At 37.7% G+C, this 17,793-nt stretch overlaps 1 protein-coding gene across 8 annotated transcripts in view; it reads left to right on the plus strand.

Moving 5' to 3' along the window:
- Window positions 1-17,793, plus strand: part of sema6cb (semaphorin 6Cb) — a 151,673-nt gene that overhangs the window by 51,831 nt on the left and 82,049 nt on the right. For 4 of the 8 annotated variants that reach the window (XM_077215225.1, XM_077215184.1, XM_077215215.1 and 1 more), the window contains exon 3: window positions 16,030-16,139. The gene's annotated coding sequence lies outside the window, so the exon portion shown is untranslated. Of the gene's footprint in view, window positions 1-1,079; window positions 1,408-16,029; window positions 16,140-17,793 lie in introns of those variants that run through there. The other 4 variants (XM_077215191.1, XM_077215235.1, XM_077215200.1 and 1 more) reach the window with 3 other exon arrangements.

The raw sequence follows: 17,793 nt of genomic DNA on the forward strand, positions 1-17,793 counted from the left end.
CCAGATTTTGCATGTTGTCTGAATGAAGCACTAATGATTTATTAACACTATTAAATGTTATCTTAAGCAAATCTCAAGTGGGTATCCATTTTTCACTCGGTACATAATATTATATGTTGTGATGCCTAATATTTTGATGCTTACTCGTGACATTTTAAATTATTTATTCATTTATTTTTCATTAAGGAAAAAAATAGTTTAGTGTTTAAATATCGTCCATTTATTGGTGTTCTGTAGCATGAAATTAATTATTGACTTATTTGCTAGAAGTTTAATATTGGTGCATCCATGGGAGAGTAACAAACTGAAGCCTGCCTTTACCCTCATAGTTCAGTAATTCTGCAGTACATTGTGGGTGTGAGACTAGGTGTGGCGAAGTTGGACAAACTATGGTTTCAAAACAGGTTTGGGTTGATTTTGAGACTTAAGGGGTGCGTGTTTTCTTGCGTGCAAGTTATGTTTGTCTTTCTTTTTCTCTGTAGCCTGAGTAAATGACTATCCACCTTCAGGTGGGAGATGCTCACGTACAGTTGCGCGTGTCCTCTCTGTGGGAGGCGCAGAGGGCTCCAGCTGTTTTGGCAGATAAGCTGTTGTTGACAAGCTCCTGGCTTCCCACCGTGCATCGGCGGAACAGAGCAACCACTGTCACCACACACTCTTGCAGTTATCCAATAACACACTCCCAGCGAGCCAACCTACACTATCATGGTAGACTGTCCACCTGCTCTAAAACTGTCCACACAGCATAACGTGCACGATACGACCCCATAAGCCCCGGTTACTATGGTTGCCTAATTACCTCTTGGTCCCAGCACACCGGCCTGTACGGAACGTAAACATCTATTCAGCGGAAACTCGCACACAGCTTTTCAGCATTAATGAAACGTACACACGCAATCCTGCGGCAATAATGATTCATACACAAGTATCCCCACGGCCTTGGACATAATTGTATTAATGAAGCCCGGCGTTCCCGCTGTTGTTTTCCTCGCTGATACAGTGTCTGGTGATGACTCAGACTGCCATGTTTAGCAAACGGTGAAAAGCTCTCCCAACCTGTCCGTCCATCAGGGCGTTTCACAACTGTCAGCCTTTAACTCAGTAATCACTGCCTGAATCAGCAGAGAATGTTTCTGTCAGATAGCACTGACCAAGCATCGCTGTCAGCTCAGGTAAGAGAGCTGCTGAAGCGTATCCACTGCCGAACGGGAGGCTTGGGACATGGCTGGTTTTCTTCCAGCTTATGAAACCTTCAGACTCAGTGAATTACACTTTTGATGTGTCCTTAAACCAGATTGCAGATGCTGTGGGGTCGATGCTCAGACTGCAGATGGAAAAAATTGGAAATGATAAGAGATGGTCACCCATCTGGACAGAAGAAATTGTGTTGGTGAAGGTGAAACCGAGGTAAATGCTGGTGGGTGGGTCTCTAACCACGTTCACTTGATGGCAGTGTTATTTACATTGGATAAACAATTGTTTACCAGGCTTGGTGAATCAGAAGATGTGTGCTTGACTAGGGGTGAATAATAGAGGAACTATTCTGAACTTTATAATCACTTTCATTTATGACTCATTAACAAACATTATTGCATTTTTATGTTTGTTCAATTGGTTAGGAATGTCTTGAAACTTTGATTTATATTTTCAAATGTATATATTTTAAAAAATGTGTGAATTTGAGCTGTTTAGTATTTCAAAGTGTTGCATAGCCAGAATTTGACTGCTAACCAGGGTTATTAATGTTGACTAAAACTAAAACCATACAAATTATATTACTTTAAAAATGTATTTTATTTCAACTAGTTTTCAGTCGTAAGCTTCATTAACATATAGTCAGTATCAGATTTAGAACTAGTAAACATACTTTATGCAGTTAAAAAAAAAAAAGACTGAACTGGACTAGATTGTTTGACTTGTATTTAAAGTAATCACTAACAGTTTTTTCTATTTTTACATTAGTTAAGGGTTTGGCAAACTGGTTAGAACCAGATTAGAGCTTGCCAGATTGAGAAAGTTCTTGTTCGTCTGACCCTAACCATTATATCATATAAACAGAAAAGGAAGTTGTTGTCCCTGTCAATATTAGTCCATACGCATAGCAAGCCCAGTTAACTTTCTGTAAAGTCTCGAAAACGGGCAACGATCAGTTTCTCTACATATAGTTAATAAATACATACATATATATATATATCAAATCTCTCAATTTACTAAATGTTCAGGACGTTATGTTCCAGGACTGGATTTATAAGATTAAACAAGGTTGACTGCGTCTTGTGTGTTTACGCATGCTAACTTAGCTCCATCGTGCTGCATTCATAGGCATTTGTGTGTACAAATCTTTTGGCACGAAGATGTGTTTTTCTTCAGATGCTACAGATGGAAAGAAGCAAAACTCTCGTCTCAGGCACCACTCGCTCAGACCTAGCTTCAAATGTGTGCCAATCAGTTCATATTTACACAGCCCACCTTATAAAAGAGCCGCTCACATGCCCTACTGTGACGCTTTGGATGTAATCGGACCATTTTAGATTCCTGTTTCTCTGAGTAGCAGTTGTTTTTGAAGAGGCTTATCATAACTGAGCTAATGAAGAGATTACGGCACGTATAGACCAAGATGATGATCCGAAATGGATCTTTTCTTTTGAGGGAAAATTGAAACGCATTAGTGTTGCACGAAAGGAGATGAAACTCTTACTCTTCTTCTCTCTTTTTCTCTCTGTATTGATCGGTTTTAGTGGATTTTCGGTGGCATTTGCTCATTGCTTTCTTATTTCAGAGTTTATTGGATGACAACCACCACACGTGTTTTTCAATCGAAGAAAACGGCAAAGCCGTGAGAAGCTGACCACATTCTTTTTCTTTCCAACAATCCACGTTCATACAGCTCTCTCCCCCATTTTTCGACAATGTTTCTTTGCTGCCAAGTGTTCAATTTAAAGTTGATTTGATTTAGAAAAAGAATTTGAGAAGCGGTCGAGTCCTTGTGCGCGAACTATTTGTTTTCTGGGTGAAAGGTCATTTTTTGAGGCCTGTGTGCGGCTGTAGAGATAGCTAATCCTGGAATATCCTTTATGAACAATTTTTCTTTTCTATAAGCAGCTGTTTTCAGTGAAAGATTTTCACTGTAAATCTACTCAGCTGTCGTCAAAGAGGGTGAAAAATACCTGAGCTAATCTAAAATCCGGCAGCAGGACGGTGAAATCCCTCAGAGCTCTCTGGTCAATAAGCACCACATTCTGCAGAGCAAAGCAGCTAATTCAACCCACATCTATTCTAGACCCAGTACAGCAGGATCTTTTTGTCCCTAGCCCAAAAAATGGACACATAAGCCATACTTAATGTATGACTTGGATTTAGTTCAGTGTTTTCAAAACTTCTTTGTTTTATGTATCCTCAACCATCACTGAACCAGAAATGTGTATATCGAAGTTAATAATAACTGTTATCTCAGGCAGCTAATTTCCATGTTTTTACATTTAGATCTTTGCCGTCATCTAACACCCACTAAAAGTTCATTTTTAAAAACACAACTAATTTGTCAAATTTAGCTCATTTTAAAGTGAACATCTCATTGTACATTGTAATGCTCACTCTAAGAAAAATCTGTAAAAATAATACCCAATCTGCTGTGTTAATATGAAGGAAGTGTTTGTGTTTTACCTGTATTTTGAATTGCGCATTGTGTTGTGTTTTTTGGGTTAAAAGAAATGTCTGTAAACTTAACGGATAATGTTGTGTTGTGATGCCAAAATTCACAAATCACAGCATGTAAAATGATTGATTTAGTTGATTATGCATGTACATATATTTTTCACAAAGAGATACTCTCATATCACTTTATTGATCCTGAAAATGGCATGACATTAATTTAGAAATTACACACAGACAAATCACATTGAAATGATTTGATTTATTAAAAAAATCCTCAGAAAAGAGAAGTTTCTGGGAACTGCTCTAATGAGAAGACTATGCCAAAAGAGTCGATCATTTTATATATTGTGTAAAGAAATTAGATATTGGTGTGATTTAAATGTTTAGAAAGTTATTTTTTTTGTGCCACTGTATTTTTCTGCTTTTGTTGATAGCAAGAAAGCATAAAAGCCTCAAGACCCTGAGCAAAATAGAGGATTCTAAATCTAAAGCCTTTAGTTCAGATGTTTAGAGAGTGAAAGAGACTGAAACGGGTTGTTCTTTTGTATTCTTGCAAATCCATTGAAGATTAACCTGATTTTCCACAAAAGCAGTAAAGTTTGTAGTCAGATCATTCATGTTTTGCATTTAAGTAGCACGCAGCGTTCTCCTGCGTCCTGCAGTCTTATAAAGAAAGCTCCCACTGCTATTTTTTAATATACGTTGGCTGAATTGCAGAACATTACAACTAGACATATTCGTTTCATGTTGCAAGAGTCAGTGCAACAATATGTAATCGTCTAAAGTGTGGATTTTCAGAAGTTGTGTTCAAGATTTACTCTTTCAAAGTTCCTTGACATGGGAACCAGAGCCAGGTAGCAGGACGGGGAGTGCTGACGTCCCCGTCCTTGTTGAAAGGTGGTCAACGATGGACTCCTAATCCTGGATTATCTGTGTGGTGGTTGAAGATGGCACAGATAAAATGGGAAAGCAACCATTGCTCTTTGTGTGGAATAGCTTAAACATGTTTCTCTCACACACTAAGATAAGGTTTTATGATTTTAGATTCTCTCTTAGCAGAAAGACTCCTGTTATTTTTCAGAGGCTAATACATGCAAAAACATAAAGGCATCTGGTTTCACAACAAATGCATTGGGCTTTTGTTTCTGTTTTGCAAAGCACAACAATTGAATTTATCATTTTGAAGATGAGTGAAAATCAAAATTGAAATATTTTTGTTTCTCTATTCGTCCCTCTATGAATGCAACTGCTGTGTGCATCCTCACTGATCAAATCCAGATGTGTAGTCTAGATCAGCTTTTGTCAGTCAGGCTGTGTGTGCAGTATAATATTTATATATAATATTTATTAGTATGTAAAGACGCATTATTTAAATTTACATGACCAGTTTTCATATCTGTTAAACCCTTTTTAGGAAATGATTATTAATTTATACTACAAAAGAAATCTTTTTGTTTTTCTTAAATAACATGTTGTCATATGAACAACCAACTGGACTGATGTAAGTCTCACAAACTGAAAGTATACACCACAGTAATGGACCCTGATTCATTTAGAATTGGACAACTGAAAAATTACTGACATAAATCGTCAACTCCATATTGGCTCTGAATGATTTACTGACAGAGTGAGTCTGATTCAAAAGGCAAACTGTGAGACTGTTTTGTGTGCACGATCCCCCCCCCCCCCCCAAATTAGTTTACCACAAACCCCGCCCCTCAGCTGGGTTCATTGGTTAACAGTCACCAGTAAAAAAAAAGTTATGTGATATGTTATTGCATTATACAGTAATGCTATCTATCAGGATGTGGTACCAACACTATACTGAGGTTAGGGTTTGCAATCAGCACTATGATTCACATGACAAATGAAATTGGTTTGGGGAAGTGTTTTGTGTATCATTTTGACTTATGACAAAAGTTTATAAGAGTGCCATTTGATTATAAATCAGTCATCACAACTTGTGCTATGTGTGTTTGGTATATAAAAGTTTGGCGCATACTGAAATAAGATAATATCAGACAAAACCACAATGGACAAACACAAAAAGCTTTGACGTCTTTTCCCTCAATTTTATTATTGTCACTTTTTTGTTGCATTTGCAACCATTTTAGTTACAATCGGGGGCCGAGTTTCCATAAGTGGTGTGTGTGGATTAAGGAGGTAACTTTTGTATTGTGAACATTAGAGTATGTTTTCTTTACTATTTTCCATAATTTGTCCACTTTCAAACCTGCACCGAACCATTTTGGGGTCTAAATAATACGCAACGTGGATACTCCAAAGTTTTGAGTAATAGATGCGTTTTCACTTCCAGCTACTGTACGTGAAAGTTTTTCTTCTTTCCCCCTTTTTGTACTTTCCTCCAAAGGAAGTGTTGTTGTCCAGAAGGAAATTACCGGTTGCTTGAATTAATGACTTGGGCAGGCAGTTTTTCTTGCTGACAGAAAAGCTTCACCTGAATGAGCAAAAGCCTTCTGCCTCTGTTTCCTCTCTGGCGTGTTGTTGTGTTTTTCATTCCCTATTGCTCTTCGCAGTAGAAACACTCTCTTCCTTACCGAACGTGTGACATCACTAGCATTTCCTTCAAAATATTGTACCGTACTTGAGGTGACGTCACTATAATTTTTTTTTTTTTTTTTACTTTAAATGTCAGGCAAACTTTAAATAGGCACATTTTTCCCAGCTCTCTTGAATAGTGGTGATGACATGTCATAGTTCGATTTAGTTGTCATGCTGACAGGCGCATACATCACCTCCTGCTCTGTCCATAAAACATAGTCTAGTTTAAACGTTCATCATCTCTCCATCTCTTTTTCCATCATTCACCCCTTATTTCTTTTTCACCTTGCCTCCTGTATTCTCTTTCCATTTCTTTGTTTCTGTTCACCTCAGCCCTCATTGCCAGGACAGGGGTGTTTTTGGGGCCTGAGTGATGTGGTATTTAATAAAGACATGCTGTGGGTTGCCAGATTGTCAATTTTTATGCTGCTTGTAGCTTTCAGGGTGATTAATGTCCTGAGATGCCATTAAATAGCTCTCACGCCTGGCTCTAGCGCTGTCCACTGGCCCAAGGCTGCTCTGACCGTGCCTTTTATTTCAGACGGAAATTGTTACATCTTGTGGCCACAGCCTTTAAACTATCAACTACTTTTCTTAGAGGATTGCTATATAATGCTATATATTGGTGCTTTATTGAACATGGTGCAGACTCAGCTTCTAGTAACAAATGTGGGGAACTGTGGGGAACTTTAGGGAACAGTGATTTTGTTGGGTAAATGTTAATGTTCATTGCTTTTTCTCGAAAACACGAAATGAGAGTTTAAAGGGAATGTTCACTCTAGTAGTGTTTATTTTCATTCCCTGAAATCTAATTATATTTTATTTTAAGATTTCTTGCACAAAAACGGTCGTAATTAGTTTTACATGATAATTTTCCACCTTGTCTTTGACTTTGATACTTTTAGGTAAATAAGCTGTTTTTGATACTGTTTTTGGAAATTAAGCTGTTTTTGATACTGTTTTTGGAATTTAGTGATATGCAAATCATCAGTGATATGATTTGCTAATCTCTTTGCATGTGAAATGACTAGTGTTTCATAATAGAATGGATCATATCAGTTATTGAACGATATAATTTTTTTTTTTTACATTTTAACATTTAGATCAACTTGCATCATTTATTTTCGAGTTTCGAAACTCTCTCTTTACAAATATGAATAATTACAGTAATAACACTGTTAAGTGTAATCTTTAGCAAATTTCTAAATGATTATATTACTTTAAATGTCAGGGAAACTTTAATTGGACACATTATCCCATCTTCTCTTGAATAGGTTACGACATGTCATAGATCGATTTAGTTGTCATGTTGGCAGGCCATACAACATAGACATTTTCATACTGTACATTGTAATGTGTGATGCCTAAACTAAGTTTTAGCATTTAAAACGGTTGTTTTTAGTGTTTAATTTACTATCACCATTGCTGAATACTAAGTACGCATTGGTTTGTATATGGGTCCTATTTAAATGTTTTCATGGTTTTGACATCACTACTGTGCTTGGTGAGGTTTATATAATGAATGCTATAATATATCTTTATAGTTGTGTTTCAAAAGTGATATTTTAACTTTAAAGTAAATATACACTATTAGACATCCAGTAGCTGAGGAAACATAGGGTAAAATAGGTGGTCCGAGTCACAGCTAAAAGGCCACTTGTTGAGTGAAACAGCAGGACTCCTGTGAACTCTGAGAAAAGAAAAGGACATGTCAGGGTCACTGTGAGCAAGAGGGGCAAGACAAAGATGAAAAGATGAGAATAAAGAAGTAGAGAGAGAGAGAGAGAGAGAGAGAGAGAGAGAGAGAGAGAGAGAGAGAGAGAGAGAGAGAGAGAGAGAGAGAGAGAGAGAGAGAGAGAGAGAGAGAGAGAGAGAGAGAGAGAGAGAGAGAGAGAGAGAGAGAGAGCAGGGAAAGAAACTGAGGCAGAAACAAAAACAAGGAAAGATTTTAAAACCAAGGAAAAACGTATAGATTCAAATGGAGTTTGACATTAGCATGTTGCTAAGCTAACTCTAAGAATCCTAAACATACATAAATAATGAACAAATTACTGTGTTTTTAATCAGTCACTGAACTTAATTTGTATGCGAAATGTATTATACTTTTATTCTAAGAGTCAACATTTCTCTCGCCTTGTTCACCATCTCAAATTAATTTCATCAAATGAAGGCTCATCATAACGCATTCTGGGTTACCCGTTCTGATTGGCCCTACTTCAGATGCTGCTTTATTATTTAGCTAAAGTAAGGGCTCTTAAGAGGCATATTTAAGATGCCTAGCTTTCAGAACTGCTTCAGGAGCATGTCTATGACGCTTTAAAATGCTCTCTCTTTAGGCAGCTAGGTTTTGGAACAGAGCAAAGGGAGAGATACAGTGATCCGTTTGTGTCTTTAACCCGTCTATCCGTTCCCACGGTATCAGGAGGAGGAAGAACTGACCCTGTATGAGCTATACCCCTTCATCCCTCTCTCGTTCTCTCTCTCTCTCTCTTTCTCACCCACATATGCACAAGGGATCTGTTCACAACATCAGCAACATCAGTTATTCGACTTTATATTGTTTAGATCAGCGGTTCTCAATGGTTTTGCTTCTAGATGCAAATATTGGATATCAAGCGGAAAACTCAACACCGAACCAAAATACCAGGTTTTCTGAGGAACTCTTTTATAGGGCACTGTGTGGAACCGCTTTGGGTGCCTCCACAAACCAAATTTCATTTTTTTATTATTTAATTTCATGTTGTTACTATGGCTACCATTGACTTCTATTATAATAAACAAACTGAACCAAATACAAAATAAGAATTGTTTATTACATATTTTAGATCCATTTTAATACATACACATCCATGCACTTGAAAAAAAGCTAGTAATATATTAATATCAATGAATACACAAAAAAACTGTATAATACATAAAGCAACATGAATAATCATCCATCTATATAATAGGCTATACAAGATAAGACATCTCAACAAAATGCATGGAATCACATATGTTCCATGTAATAAATCAATGTAAAAAAATAAAATTTTGCCTGATTAAAAATGTCCATCTTCACTTAAATTTAAAACATTTGTGTTTCAGTCTGCTTGTTAAGTCTGATGTCACTGTTTCCAAGTCCAAAAGCTCTATCAGATGCCAAAAACAAACAACAAACTGTGCTAATATACACTCATTGTGCTGTAATATTCCTGAAAATTATGATCCTAACCTTTATCTACCGAAATCTCAGATGGTTAGTTATTCAGCTATTTTGAATTATAAAAAGTTGAAGTCTGGGATGCCGTGAGACTGGAGACTGAAATGTACACTATGGCTTTTGAAAATCTTAAATGTGTGACTTGAATCAACAGTGTTAACTAGAAGTAGAAGTAGAGGCTAGAAGTAGAGGCTTCAACACGGAAAGAGTCTTCCTTATGTCACAACAAGCAGAAAACCTTTTCCATTAATTTGAAGACACAGTTGTACAGAATACGTTGAATTGACTTATTGTCGTAGATTGTTTTAGTAATTCAATGATTTCCATTTGTTCATTAGTTCATTAGATTAGTTAGCATCGCGACTAAAACCTTCATACCACAGGCACATACTGTGCAATAAATGAGTGGTTAACACTGTAAAAACATAGTAAATGTATAATAAATTTAGTTTATATATGTATGCGTTTGAATATATAGTGAGTAGACTCGGTATTTGTATTTCTTTTGCGAGTTTAGAAACCTTGTAACAGAGAGCCGAACAAACGACTTTCAAATCCGATGATGATCGGCTGAGCTTTGTTGCGCGCGAGCAGCTCGAGGATCACTGAAGTGATGACAGCAGAGGAATAGCAGCAGTTTCGTGACAGAATAAAACTTTTCTCCTCGTGCTTCTCCTTTTATAATATTATTATTATTATTATTTATTGTTGTTGTTGTTTATGGTTTAAATTAATCAATAAAATAGGTATATACTAAATAAATGTAAGCCTATGTAAACTTAAGTATAATGATAATAGTATAATAATAATCTTATTCTGGCCTCACAGAACCATTGGGTTGCTCCAGATGCTGGCTTTAACATAAGAGATCTTCCAGGAACCACTTAAATGTTAAAATATCTTACAATAACCCTTTTATAGAATTCGAGTTCCTCTAATTTCCCCCAAAGCACTTCGAGGTCTCATGGTATTGAAAAGGTGACTCCAGAACCTCTGAACTGAATACAAAGTGCCATAAGTTCCAACAAGAACCGCAAAGATGGTCAATGCTCCACCAGTAACCCTACTATAGGAGAAAGAGCTTTGAGGCACTTAAATACAAGTTCCTTGAGTATCCGACAGGATATTTGAGGCACCTTTAGTTTTTACAGTGTATAATAGGTAAAATCAGATACTATTTCTTCACTCCATCATATCTGATGTTTTTCTTTTTGCTTTAATTTGTTTTCCTGTCACGATTTGTTAGAAAGCTATCCTTTGATTTCAAGAACAGAGGCTTCTCAGTATCTTTAAACTACATTTTTAGAGCTCAGTTTCTTTATTTATATTCTGATAAGAACTGAGTGGATAATGAGAGACAGAAATCCTCTGGCTGAGGCTGGGGCGAGAGTTCATGTTTAATAACGCTGGGGTTGACGGAGCATGGGGTAACAGTTAACGCTTGGTTAACAATACAACAGGTACGGCGGGGCTAATGTGGCCACAAAAGAAAAATTCCAAATGTCGGGTTTTATTGGCTGAACAAACAATTGGATGTGACGTCTTGTGATTTGTGACACTTTATGTGTTTTTAAGCTTGAACTGCAAGGTTTTTACCCCTGCTGTGATATTTGGATTGGGTACTGGATGTATTTGTGTTGTACATTTTGTTTTTGTTCTTTACTCAATCTTGTGGTGTTGAGTTCAGCGTCTTTTAGGATCAACAGCTCACTTTTTTCGTGTTTGCGTGTGTGTGTGTGTGTGTGTGTGTGTGAAAATACAACATTTAAATCTCTTCACTCTTCAGAGAGTGACAAACATTCACTCTCTCACCCCATTTCTGTTTCTCTGTGATAAATTATATATGAATAATAGTCAGTGAATGTTGCCGTCAGCCAGACCAGATCAGACTTTTCTTTGCAGAAAAAAGAACAAAAACATCACAGTAAGTCAAGAGAGAGAACATGACGCTCTGAGAGAGAAATAGACAAAGAGATACAAGGAAAGAGAGGACATAATGGGAGCAAAGTTGTAGAATTGGATGAACTTTTTTGTGCCTGAACAGTATTACTTTATATTAAAGTAGGTATTAATGAATATATACAACTTTTATGCTTTCAGAAGACTTGGAATACACATGAGACATATGGACAAATTTTTATGGTGTTTATTTTTGTTGTCGTGTTTGGATATGACAAGAGGGTGAGTAAATACTGACAGACTTTGCACTTTTTGGTAGAACTATGCCTTTAAGCCTCGCTAGATGTTTGTATAATCTATTTTCAGTGCATGTGTTGGAGACTCACAGCAGACTGTGACTAATCAGTATTTCCACTCCATGGTGAACTCTAATTTGTGTAATTCACCTGGCATCAGCTCAGTCGGACACACACATCACCCCACCAAACACATGACTTTGTCATTAGCTGCTACTGCTGGCAACAGCTGTACATGATCCCTGGAAACAATAACATAATTTTGCAGGCAAATCAGTGTTAAGCTGAAATGAGATACTATGGCCATGAAATAAACGACCCACGTTCCTGAGCTCAGCTGGAAAAAATACGTACTTACTTGAGCCTAAAAACCCTACATTTAGTCAGATTACAGCTGTTGGACATGAGTTGAATGTACGGATGATCATGTTTAGTTGTATGGAGTTCCCACTAATGTATCTGAACTGCAGCGATGTACTGCATATGTTTTTGTCTGGAACAGGCATTAGTCACATCCGTCGTTGTACTAATTACTCAAGCGCATCTTGTGCAATGCACATCTAGTAGGATAATATTTTCACCGTGTCCGGCTAATGTTAGGATCGCTGTGTGAATACTCAATCAAGGGCAATGTTCTCTAAAGCTGTAGGTGGTTGCTTGCCGTAATTGAAAGTGTTTGCTGGCGAAGTGTTCTAGAAGGTCCAGTATATTACGATGCGCGGCGTGGACCCTCACCCCGTTTCATTTCCCCACTGAAAGACAGCGATTAATCTGATTAGTGATCTATCAGCTGAAAGTTCTGCCTCCCGGCTCTAATGGTCAATGCCTGGTCTGAATTATTAACACATCCATTCGTGGAGACCAGGGACAATTCATCACCAAACAGAGGAGCGAAATGAAAAAAGAGGTGGGCTGGGTTAAGTAAAGAGTAAAAAATATATATGTAAGTGGGACACATGCACTGTGGTAAAATGGGATTGTGTAGCAGTAAAGAGAAAGTGTTTGTGTGTGTGTGTGTGTGTGTGTATGTGTAGACCAGCCCACTTTTAGGAAACTAATCACATTGTAGAACATAAACAGCTAACACTCTGAGATTTATTTATTACAAACACACAATTTACTGGATTATTTTTGCATAAGCTGTTATAGGTGAAAATCTGTCACAATAAAGAGAGAGCTCTTGAGAAATGCGTACAGTAATAGACTTTGGATGGAACTGATAGAATTGGATTCTTTCAAGATGCAGAACAGCTCGGATACTGTCATGACCATTAGATCACTGACCCAGAGTTAGTCAATGAGAGGGAATGCTGGACCCAGTAAGACTGCCAGTAAATCACAGCACGCACACAAATACTGAGATTAAATGCGTAATTTAGCCAAAAGGGGATGTACTGGCATTATAGAGTTTCTACAGTGTTGTCTTTTTTTTTTAATCCTTGAGTTCATATTTCAGAACTGAAACACTCCAACCACAGTCCATATTGATTTTATTGCAGTGTAACTTCATGCTTGGAGAGTTACATTAGCTTCATTTCAAATGAACTGTGTTTGATGGATTGGCTTATTCACAGAGCCAATGACATCCACCGGGCCAAACAAGAATGAACTACCGTTGTACCCTCCACAGTGTGAGGCGTAAACACAGGATTGTGTGTGTGTGTTAGTGCGGTGCGGTTTGACCAAAAATTTATATCACGTTTTTTCAAAATTATGCCGGTTTTCCGGTTTATGACCGTTTTTTTTTTCTTCATGCATAATCAGGTGTACATTTTACTTAGGATGGTCTATTTTACTGTCATTAGTGAATATTGTAGAATAGAATAGCTAATAACGTTCTACGTTCTTATAACCAGGAAATAACGTTAATACAACGTTTATATAACAGGAGAATTTAACGTTCTAATGACATTTGAATGATGTTCTTATAACCAAGCAAGAACGTTAATACAACGTTTATTTAACGGGAGAATTGAACGTTCTTATAACGTTTTGAATAAAGTTCTTATAACCAATAAATAACGTTAATACAACGTCTAAAAACTGGACGTTTTGAATGTTCCTAGAACATTCAGAAATACCGTTTTTAGAACTTAATGGGAACGTTATGAAAACGTTCTTATAACCTAAAATTGTAAGCTGGGGAAGATTCGCGATTGCACTGGACACGTTTTAAGTGCAGGATTCTCTGAGCGAGCCCAGAGAAAATAGACCAACGTGAGCAGCATATATCTGAGAGCGCGGCACATCATATTCAGCGCACGAGCAGAGAGATTCGCACTCGCGCATTATATTAATGTACTTTCGCGCTACAATAATGCGCTCTCGACATTTGACAAGAAAATAACACAGAACCATAGTTCTGCAGCATCCATCTTCCCTGTAACGTAACACCAGAGCACTGCTGTTTACCCATAGACAGTAAAAGAAAACTGCTGTTTACCCTCGCCTCGCAGTCGCTGCTTAGAAGTGCAACATTGTAAAGGGTCCTTCTGAAACAGTGTCGCGCGGCGCAGCGTAACGTTCGTTCCGAACGTTGTGTAATTAAATACATCGGTATGGCGGTATATTAAAAATTAATATCATGACAAAAATATACACCGGTTTTCGGTATGAACCGGTATACCGCCCAGTAGTAGTGTGTGTGTGTGTGTGTGTGTGTGTGTGTGTGTGTGTGTGTGTGTGTGTGTGTGTGTGTGTGTGTGTGTGTGTGTGTTTAGAAATCCAGATCAGCTTTGGCAGAAGCTGAAAAATATCCGTAGTAATTATGAATGACTTGTAACTTCCCCATCACTTATAATTCACACCACTGATTGGTCAATACAATGTTCTAGCCGTGTTAAAACATACAATACTAGCTATGATGTTAAACGCTTGTTCGTTTAGTACTATGTATTTATGTAGCTACTATGTATGCAGTGTGTATCACTGCACCCACAGAGGTTCACTTTTAGCCTTAGCATTAGGTATGATTACATGTCAGGCAATATTTGTTCTAGACCGCCATCGGCACAGATGCTCAGCGAAGACCACGAGAACCAGACCCCAGACGTTATTTTTGACGTAGAACCAGGAAGCGCTGCACTGTTTACAGAAAAGAGATTGTTGAATAAAGTCGTTATTTTTGGGGGGTTTTGCGCACAAAAAGTATTCTCATCGCTTCATAACATTAAGGTTGAACCACTGTAGTCACATGGACTATTTTAACAATGTCTTTACTACATTTCTGGGCCTTGAAAGTTGCAATGACGTTGCTGCCTATGGCTGGTTCAGAAAAATAAATAAATCTTAATTTGTGTTCCGAAGATGAACAAAGGTCTTACGAGTTTGGAATAACATGAGGGTAAGTAATTAATGACAGAATTTTCATTTTTGGGTGAACTAACCCTTTAATGTAAAACAGATGGATCAGAAAAGTCCATCCAAAATGTAACAGATTTTCAGTGCCACATATGCACAGAAAGCTTGATATCGATGTTTATATTTTCTGGACAAGAGGTCTGTGTGTATTTTGCCATGGTTTGTTTTGTACACCCTGTCCTCTGTAGCGTAATAAAAATGGTTGAGTTCAGACACAAGTTTCAGGCTTGTGAGCAATGACTGCTCCCCCTCCCTCACCCCTCAACCCCCCGGGTGGGACATATGGGGTTGTATGGTGTGAGTGATTGAAAGAGAAGGGTGAGAGGGCTAAATGCCTGAGCCACATGCGATAACTCACTAGCGATTCACAGGGCTAACTGCGGTCAGAATGTTATAGCCTTGCACGAATGTGTTCCGGGAAATCCAGCCAGTCGCCCCCCAACATCACCGGGGGTTTTAAAAGATCCAGGAATATGGAATTCCACAGCCAGATAATTGAATCTGTGATTCGCAATCTCACGAATTTTAGACTATTTTCTATTTTAGTGCTGCACCGCTGTATAAGAACCCTCTATTAAAGTTTAATGTTCCCCTATTGAAGGAACCACATGCAGTTAATGGATGGATAGATAGATGCAAATAGAAATGCATAGAGTTGCAGTACATCTTGTGTATTAAACACAAATTGCCACCATGATTTTCCTGCCATTTTTTTTGACAGAAGCGGGTCAATGAATGGAAAGTTGCTGTTGCTTTTCTTTTTTCCGCGTACAGATGGGAGTTCAGCTCCCAAGCAGAAACATCTGGTCCTGTTTAGAGTTATGCCGTGTGTGTGTTTATGAGAGAGTGTTTTTAAAGCAAGAGCATAAGAGGGATTTTTTTCTTGAACAGTGGTGAGTTCTGAATCTTCCTCTTTCACGGGTCACTGGCCGGTTCACATTTCCTGCCAACATGAGTCACCTACAAACCAGCGGTTATTCGTCTACAAATCTCCAACACAGCCAGATCCAAATATATTTATGTCTGCTTCTTTTTTTCCCTCTGTCTCTCTCACAGGATCTAAACAGAAAATATCTTTCTTCTTTGTGGGTGTTGCAATCTACCCTCGTGGACACCAGTGAGAGCTAAAGCGTTTCCACCACTGCTCTTCTCCTGAAAGGATAACAGTGAGTCTTGAATTCGTCTCTCTCCTTTTACAGTGATTCAGGTTTCCTGCCTGTCATCATGGACACGCCAGTTCGAATTTCCTCTCTTCGTTATGGCAGACAAAATCAATTGTAGACACAGCAGTTTACAGAGACGCAGCATCAGTTCGAGATCAGCAGAACTAACAAAAGTGAATCGACCTGTCAGATCTGATGTAACCCACGCTAGCTGGTTTGCGTCCGCTGTTAAGGAAAAGTGATTGACGGGCATCTGAGATTCAGATCTGCATGGATCCAGTTTACTACATTAGCCCATTGTTTTATATAAAGTATATCGGTAGCAGCTGGTAGAGATTCTGCTGTGCTGTTTACTACAGTATAAATGGGAACATTTTTATACTCTGTTATAAAAGGTGATGCTTGCAACATCCTCAAATGAAGTCCTTTTTAGTTTTTAAAATATTGATGTCACTAGATTATTAAATAGACATTATTGGATGATTTGGATGCCTGTTTCCACCTCTGAGTAAAACAAGTACAAAAAGTAGGGGTGTAACAATTCACTCGTTTTCTCGATGCATCGATTACAAATCCTGACGATGCATATGCATCGGTCTTGAAACATGTATTTTGAATCGTGAATCGTTTATTTTGGTCAATATTCGATTTAAAATGCCAAGAATCGAATAATTTGCGATTCTTCAGTGCTTTAAAATATATAAACATTAAATGACTACATGCGCAAATTAATGGAGGCGCTGTGCGGCATCATTACACGTCGTCCCAGCTCTCCTTCACAGATCTGAATATACACAGATCTATCTATAACCGCTGCACTCTTTACCATCTTTCACTGGATTTCGCTCGCGCTCGGTCCCATATAGGTCTCATCTACATATGTTTGAGCAGTTCATGTTTGAGCTCTCCTCAGGACAGCCACTGCTGTTCACATGAGCAGATGACAGCTCAATATCGAGAAAACAAGTCTTGAGTAATTCCGCTCAAGCCATTAATGAAGCTTCCATGTCATTGCGCGGGCACTGCTATGAAACAACGCGTTCGTTGCCTGGAAACGTCGCCGTTATTTTCTTTAAGATAAGATACTATCAATACTTTTAAAGCCTTTTTAAATCTTGGCTTACATTTCTACAAATGCTAATTTATAGGCTTTGGAAATATGTTTTATTATTATTGATTCATTAAAAACTAACATGAACTAACATTAACAAAAGACAAAATGTCGTTGTTGTTTTTTTGTTGTTGTCCTCACTCTCTTACCCCCCGAAGACCGCTGTGTAATTCACACCCAGACTAAGACCCATTGGGAGAAGCATTTAAATAATCTTATGAATTCATAAAAAATATGAAGAATCTAATTAATCGAATCGCATCGAATTTTAATGTGAATCACATTGAATCAAATCTTTCTGAATTAGCAAAAAACGTTCTTGAATCGAATCGAAAACCTATGAATCGTGAATCGAATCGATTCGCTGCCTACCTAAAGATACACAGCCCTAACAAAAAGGTTTTGTAATATCTCAAAATTGTGATTTTATATTTCATAATTTTGACTTTATATCTCAAATTAGCATTTATTCATTTCACAATATGACTATATCTCACAATTTGACTTTATTTTTTGTAACTTCGACTTATTTTCGACTTATATTCA

Source organism: Siphateles boraxobius, unplaced genomic scaffold (genome assembly GCF_051911475.1).
Source record: "Siphateles boraxobius isolate OS27281-9 unplaced genomic scaffold, OSU_SipBor_1 12, whole genome shotgun sequence".
In the NCBI taxonomy this organism is placed as follows: Eukaryota; Metazoa; Chordata; class Actinopteri; order Cypriniformes; family Leuciscidae; genus Siphateles; species Siphateles boraxobius.